The sequence below is a fragment of the Pan troglodytes genome, chromosome 11 (genome assembly GCF_028858775.2).
Source record: "Pan troglodytes isolate AG18354 chromosome 11, NHGRI_mPanTro3-v2.0_pri, whole genome shotgun sequence".
NCBI classification, from domain to species: Eukaryota; Metazoa; Chordata; class Mammalia; order Primates; family Hominidae; genus Pan; species Pan troglodytes.
Genome location: NC_072409.2, coordinates 15103167 through 15110554, shown reverse-complemented (window position 1 = coordinate 15110554; position 7388 = coordinate 15103167). Strand labels below are relative to the sequence as shown.

General features: G+C 52.5%; 1 long non-coding RNA gene across 1 annotated transcript; it reads right to left on the bottom strand.

Moving 5' to 3' along the window:
• Positions 1 to 599: 599 nt before the first annotated feature.
• LOC129136054 (uncharacterized) lies at positions 600 to 3996 on the bottom strand. The gene is made up of 2 exons (XR_008537329.1): positions 3008 to 3996; positions 600 to 2332 (listed from the first exon to the last, which is right to left on the bottom strand). It is a non-coding gene; the product is annotated as an uncharacterized LOC129136054 (long non-coding RNA).
• Positions 3997 to 7388: the final 3392 nt, after the last annotated feature.

Sequence of the window (7388 nt, the reverse complement as noted above, 5' to 3'; positions counted from 1 at the left end):
AGGCCTTTCCTGAGACCTCCTGTCTTACAGGTGGAGGGAGAGTAGGGTGATAGGGTGGCATGGAGGAGGGAACTTCACCGAGGGCCCAACTCCCATCTTCTGGGTAAAGTCCTCTAGTGAGAGCCCAGAAAAATCACAAGAGTCCAGCCCCCCAGCCATTGACCAGATGGAGAAACTGAGGCCCCAAAAGTGGAGGTACTCACAGTCACTCAGAGAAGTGGGTGCAGAGGTGGGGCTGGAATTCATCTCCATGCCCTTCCCATGGCCTGTGCTGGGAGTGTGGCTTCAGATCTGAGAAGGCCTTAGGTCATTTGTTCATTCCTTCATTCATTTGTTCATTCATTCTTTCATTCAGCTAGTCAGTCAACAAACATTTCTTGAGTGTCCACTCTGTGTCAGATGCTAGATTTAATAATTGTGGGTATGGCTTGGTCCCTGCCCTCACGGAGTTTATAGTCTAGCACTGTGCTGCCCAGTGCAGTAGCCTCTGGCCATATGTGGCTGTTGAGCAGTTGAAATGCAGCTGTTCCAAACTGAGATGTGTTACAAGTGTGAAATACACACTGGATTTTGAAGACTTAGTATGGAAGAAAAAAGTAAGATATCTCAATGATTATTTATTTATTATTATTATTTTTTTAGACAGAGTGTTGCTCTGTTGCCCAGGCTAGAGTGCAGCAGTGCAATCTTGGCTCACTGTAGACTCTGCCTCCTAAGATCAATCAATTCTCCTGTCTCAGCCTTTTGAGTAGCTGGGACTACAGGCACACGCCACCAAGCCTGGCTAATTTTTGTATTTTTAGTAGAGACAGGGTTTCACCACGTTGGTCAGGCTGGTCTTGAACTCCTGACCCTAGGTGATCTGCCTGCCTCGGCCTCTCAAAATGCTGGGATTACAGGCGTGAGCCATGGCACCCAGCCATTAATAATTTTTTTATCTTGATTACATGTAGGAATGATATTTGGAGTATAGTGGGTTAAACAAAATATTAGATTAACTTCTTCTGCATCTTTTTACTTTCTTAAACAGTGGTTACAGGGGACGGTGGTTCATGTCTGTAATCCCAGCACTTTGGAAGGCTGAGGCAGGAGGATTGCTTAAGTCCAGGAGTTTGAGACCAGCCTAAGCTATATAGGAAGACTCCACCTCTACAAGAAATAGAAAAAATTAGCTAGGTGTGGTGGCACACGACTGTAGTCCCAGCTACTCAGGAGGCTGAGGTGGGAGGATTGCTTGAGCCGGGGAGTTCGAGACTGCAGTGAGCAGTGATTGTGCCACTGTACTCTAGCTCTGCTCATTCTTCCGAGAGGAGGTGGCTTCTTCCTCTTGCCAGTGAGGAGGTCTCTTGGGGCCCATGTGAGCAGCCGAGTACTTGGGGGCACCAGCTCTGTGGCTGTACCACCTGGACCTGGTCTTGATTCTGCCACTCACCAGCTGTGACTCACCACCCCACAATGACCCACATGATTACAATTGTGCTATGGGTCTTTTTTTTTTTTTTTTTTTGAGACAGGGTCTTGCTCTGTTACCCAGGCGGGAGTGCAGTGGTGTGATCACAGCTCACTGCAGCCTCGAACTCCTGGGCTCAAGCTACCCCCTCGCCTTAAGCTCCCGAGTAGCTGGGACTACAGGTGTGCTCCACTACGCCCGGCTAATTTTTTAAAAAATAGAGACAGGATCTCACTTTGTTGCCCAGGCTGGTTTTGAACTCCTGGGCTCGAACAGTCGTCCTACCTTGGCCTCCCAAAGTGCTGGGATTACAGGCATGAGCCACTGTGCCCGGCCTGTGCTGAGTTTTGCAGGGAGAGCACTCGAGCAGGTTAATGGCAGCGTCCGGCCAGTGGAGGAGGTGGCATTTGAGTGGAGGCCCCCAGGGTAAGGAGAAGCAACTAGAGGGGAACAGCATGCTGGACCAAGGGAACAGCAGGGATGGAGATCGGCCCTGTTGAGGCCCTGAGAGAAGCAGGTCAGCGTGGCCGAGGCTCAGAGATCTGGCAGGAGGGGGGCCCTGGTGGTGGACAGAGGCCAGATCACAGGACCTCAAGGGCCACACTGAGGAGTTTGTTCTTTATCTGGAGGGCAGCTGGGAGCCATGGAAGGTGTGTAAGCATAGGAGTGCCTGGAAGCCTCAAGCGCTCTCTGGCCTTGTATAAGGATTGAGAGAGGCAGAGTCTGAAGCTGGCTTTCTCTTCCTCCAGAGAGGTGGCCCATGGCAGGGCTTGAATTCTCGCCAGGTGGAGCTTGCTGGAACTCCGGCTTCACTGCTCTCTCGCCGCGTGGCTGTGTGACCTCAGCCAGATGACCTGCCTCTCTGTGCTTCGGTTTCCTTATCTGTAAAACAGGAATAACGGTGGTGAGTCACTCGAGGGTTCTGCGAAGACTTGGTGACGTAACGCTTGCGAAGTGCTTGGCACAGGGCAGGTCCACGAATAGTTGTCCCTTTTCCTTTTCCCTTCCTGAGTCCCCCCACCCCACCTGTCAAACACCATGCCCCCGCTCCTCAGGCGGCAGGAAGCAGGATCGGAGGAGCGTTTCTGCACCCGTCAGAGTATTTATAGCTGTGTGCTGTCAGCCCGATGTTGTTTTTCGGTTGCATATATATTTTTACATTTTCCACCGTCACACATGGTTTCTCAGTGTGGTTGAGAAGCAGCGGGGGTGGAGGGTGGTGGATGCAGAGAGTGGAGAGTGTAGGAGGCGGAGCCGGATGGCCCAGGACAGTACCGAGGGACGGCCTGGGTCACTTCTGTCTCAGCTCAGAAGCCATCGATGGTGCCCTCTTACCCTCTGCCCGCAGCCCGGGCTCTTTCGCCATGGGTCCAGGCCCTCTCGAGAAGGATTACATGTAGGAATGATACTGCGCACCGTAGCTGCGTTTCTCCCCACTGGCTCTCTCCACTCCCCGCGTCTGAGCCACTTTCTTCCCCGAGTGCATAACCAGGGGAAAGCGAACCGGACGTAGCTCTGCTACTCACCAGCTGCGTGACCTCAAGCAAGTTTCTTTACCTTTCTGAGCCAACGTTTCCTTTCCTGTGAGACAGGAGCACTGACTCCAGTGTCCTGGAGCTGCCGTGAGGATTGAGTGTACAGGCGCCTGCCCGTGAATCCATGGTAGCCATTGTTAGGCGCGCCTCAGTCGCGTGTCTCCAGGCCTTTGCACAGGCCGTTCCCTCTGCCAGGAATCCCCAGGCCACCTCTTCAGGGAGTCCTCCAGGCCTACTGCTCCCCCGCACCTCAGCCCATCCACTCTGGGAGGGGACTAGGAGAGTTCTTTGTAACGAAATTCTTTCTCCTCTAAAAATAGATGTCACACTCCTTGCTTATAAAAATAATCCGTACCCTCCCAGTACCAAGCCTTCCCGTGTTCCTGCTCTATCCTCACACACTTCCCCGGGAAGTGGGTACCATGTCTCCATTCTACAGGTGTGGGAAGTGGATTCGGGAAGGGAAGTGACTCATCCCAGCTCTACTCAAACTCAGACTTCAGACTCAAGGCCCCGTGGTTCTTGCTACGCGCAGCCTGACATGGCCTCCCTCCCCTACACAAGGCAGAGTTGTCTTCAGAATCTGTCACGTGGATGATCATGCGACCCCACGGGGTGTTCTGAGGAAGCAGAGGGGCCCTGAACTAGATGCCATGGCTTGGTGCCCAGGGCACACTCCCTTTCCTCGCAGGTCACTGCCTCCAGTCTCAGAACCCACCCAGGCTCCTCTCTGCTCTCTGACCTCCTTCTCCCAACTTGGGAGCCCAGGGCCCCCCACTCCCTGCCTGCCAAAGGCCGGGCCCTCAGAGCTGGCTGTGTACCCCTAGCCTTGGCGTCTGAAGTGGGTGGAGCTGGCCGTAGAGGGCACTGTTGCTAGGCAACAGTCTGGCAAAGAGTATCAGGCGCCCTGAGAGGAAATGAAAAGGGGCCTTTCCTTGGGGGCTGGAGGGGAACAAGTTGGGGATGGAAAGAAGAAGGGCCTCCACCTTTTCTCCATGCTGCCAAGACCTATACCTCATCTTCACCCTCTCCATCCCCACTTCAACCTCTCACTTATTATTATTATTTTTTGAGATGGAGTTTCATTCTTGTTGCCCAGGCTGGAGTGCAGTGGTGCAATCTCGGCTCACTGCAACCTCTGCCTCCTAGGTTCAAGCAATTCTCCTGCCTCAGCCTCCCAAGTAGCTGAGATTACAGGCACCACGCCTGGCTAATTTTTTTGTATGTGGTAGAGACAGGGTTTCACCATGTTGGTCAGGCTGGTCTTGAACTCCTGACCTCAGGTGATCCACCCGTCTTGGCCTCCCAAAGTGCTGGGATTACAGGCTTGAGCCACTTTGCCTGGCCTCAACCCCTCACTTATTTACTCATCTCTACTCTCATTCATTCATTCATCATTACACTCACTCGTTAATTAGCTTGTTAATTTATTTACTTGCTGTCTGGTGAATCACGGCTTCACTACTTGCTGCGACTCCGTTACCCCATCTGTGAAATGGGAATAATGACTGTATAGATTTCATAGGGTTGTGTTTACATCGCCCATGGTGAGCACATTATAAATGTTTGTTCTTATGATGATGAGTTATTCACAATACTTCCTAAGCACCAGTTCTGTGCCTAGCGTCACGCGGGGCTCTGCGGTGACGGAGGTAAATGAGCTCTCAGCTCAGTGGGAGAGACAGATAAGACCACAGGTGGAGCTGGCATGGGCCTTGCCCATCACCTCCAGATTTCCTCCGATTGTTTTGTGGGCACATAGGGGAGTGTTAAGGGCAGGGGCTGTGGAGCCCTGCACCATGGAATTGTAGGCTGACCCTTTACTTACTAATGCTGCACTCTTGGGTGACAGATTTAACCCCTCTGACCTTGGTTTTCCATCTGCAAAGTGGGACCTGGCAGTAAACATCTTCCTGGATCTAGAGAGGATGCAATGAGATCATGTGTGACCCTTTCTGGGCACTGGGTCAGCTTGCAACAGGGCAGCAATTATTGTTATTGGTGCACGGTGGGAACCGGGTCTCCCCAGGGTGCCGTGAAGTCTCTGAGGGCCGGGACCCAGTTTCTCCTCCTTTTTCTCTCTTTGCTCCACCTTTCTGGGTCTGCCTACTGTTTTCCACCTCCAGCCGTATGCTCATGCCGTTCCCTCTTCCTGAAATAATCTTTCTCGTTATTTCTCCTAAAGCTCTAATATAGTTCTTGGAGGCTTCAGGCCCCAGCTGGGACGACTCACAAAGTGAATCTGGGGTAGATTTTCAATAAACTCCTCACTTATCTCCTGCTGCAGCCAAGCCCCCAGGACCCCATCTCCTTGGAGGAGCCAAGTGGGGTGGCTGCAGCCTCTGCAAGTGAGCTGACTCCTTTGGGGCATAATTCACCCTTTCTCGTAGCCTCTGTCCCCCGAGGCTAAGCCTACACGGTCCATCTCTGCAGATTTTCTGCCCACGAGTTCCCTGGAATCCAGAGAACACTCCCAAGAGAGACAGTCCTTGTCACACCACTCATGATCTCCCAGGCTGCTTCTCCCCAGTGCTTAGCACATGGAGATGCATTCATTTCTTGTGAGCACGTTGATTGACTGTGTGGCTCCCCTGCCAGCCTGAACACTCCGCAAGGTCAGGCTCTGCCTCTGGTTCCCCACTCAGTCCCCAGCACCCAGCCCAGACCTGGTGCATAGAAGATGCTTGTCACACAGATGCTGTGTGGGTGGATGGACAGATGCATGAAGAATCCGTGGTGTGGAGCACATGGGGAAGTGGCCTTTGTTCTTCCATATAGAACGGCAGAGGCTGGAAGACCAAGGATCAGAAATTCCAGAGGTGAGTTTCAACTCTGTGAGCCCAGACAAGTGGGATCCCCTTTTGGGGGGCTCGGTTTCCTTACCTGTGCCATGTCTGCATAATAGTGCCTACCTTATGGAGATGACTCTGAGCATCCAATGATAGGAACTGGGACACCCAGAAGGGAATGATGGCCTGCCAGAATTTGGGGCTGGATCAGTTGCACAGATTCATGTGCCACTCACTACCCTTCCCCGACACCCCTGCTGCCCTGGGCAAGACTTAGGAACTTGGTGACTAGCTAGTTCAGGTGACAGAGGGGCCTGGATGCTCCTTATGAGTCTCCCTTTGGGAGATGAGCCTCTGATTGAGCCTAGATCCTATAGAAATACAGTGTGGGCCAGAGGCCAAGTCATGCATGCCTCTCAGCCTTGGCCACTTTGTCTATAAAAGGCACCATAATATAGGATGAGTGTGGTGGCTTATGCCTGTAATCCTAGCACTCTGGGAGGCCAAGGTGGGAGGATCGCTTGAGCCCAGGAGTTTGAGAACAGCCTGGGCCACATACGGAGACTGTGTCTCTACAAAAAATAATAAAACTGATGATGTGTGGTGGCACATGCCTGTGGTCCCAGATACTTGGGAGGCTGAGGCAGGAGGGTCGCTTGAGCCTGGGAGTTAGAAGTTGCAGTGAGCTGTGATTGCACCACTGCACTCCAGCCTGGGTGACAGAGCAAGACCCTGTCTCAAAATAAATACAATATAACACAATAATAAAGCACTGAAATAAAATGAAATGGGTGATAATAGAACTCTACAGGGTTGTCCCGAGGAAGCAGAGGGACCTGGAAGTAGATCCCATGGCTTGGTGCCCACAGCTATTAGGATTTTTCTTGTCAGTCGTGGTAGATTTTGGTTCTTCCATAAAGAGGAACCCATTTAGGTGTTTTTTAGAAATACCTCTCTGTGAATTGAGATTCCGTGACTCTGACTTCCTGGCTGACCGGGTGAGTCTGGCTCAGTTCTCAGTGTAAGCCACACCCCAGTCTTCTACCTCCCACGCAGCCTCTCTTCATTTTGTCTCAAATGGCCCTCTGCTTTCCATGGGAGGCCTGGGCTCAGTCTGGGACTAGGATCTGAGCTTAGACTGGGGTGGAAACTAGGCTCCGTCTGTAAGCAGTATTGAGGTTCAGTCTGCCTGGGAACGACGAGTCTGCGGATGACCTGGGTTGGGTCTCATTCAATGCCAGGATTGTCTGTGACAAGTATTTCAGCCTGGGTTCCTGGAAACAGATTCTGGACTGCACGTGTGTTTCTTGGGGCATGTCCTTGGGAGATCCACCTGGAAGGAAGGAGCAAGGCTGACTGGGCAGAAGGAGACTGACCCACCGTGAGGTTGCAACTGAGGTCCCTACGAGGACCCCTGGAGCTGACGATCCCCTAGGGTTTCCTAGTTGAGAAGGAGCCGTGCCTCTGCAGCCACACATGGGTCAGGCACTGGCCACAGGCTGTCCCTGGCATGGGGTATAACCCAGTGAGGTAACAGCAGTCCCAGCAGCTTGGCCCTGAAGAGGGGCTCTGGAGCACAGAGTAGTCCCCACAACCCACCCCAAAGCTCAGGCT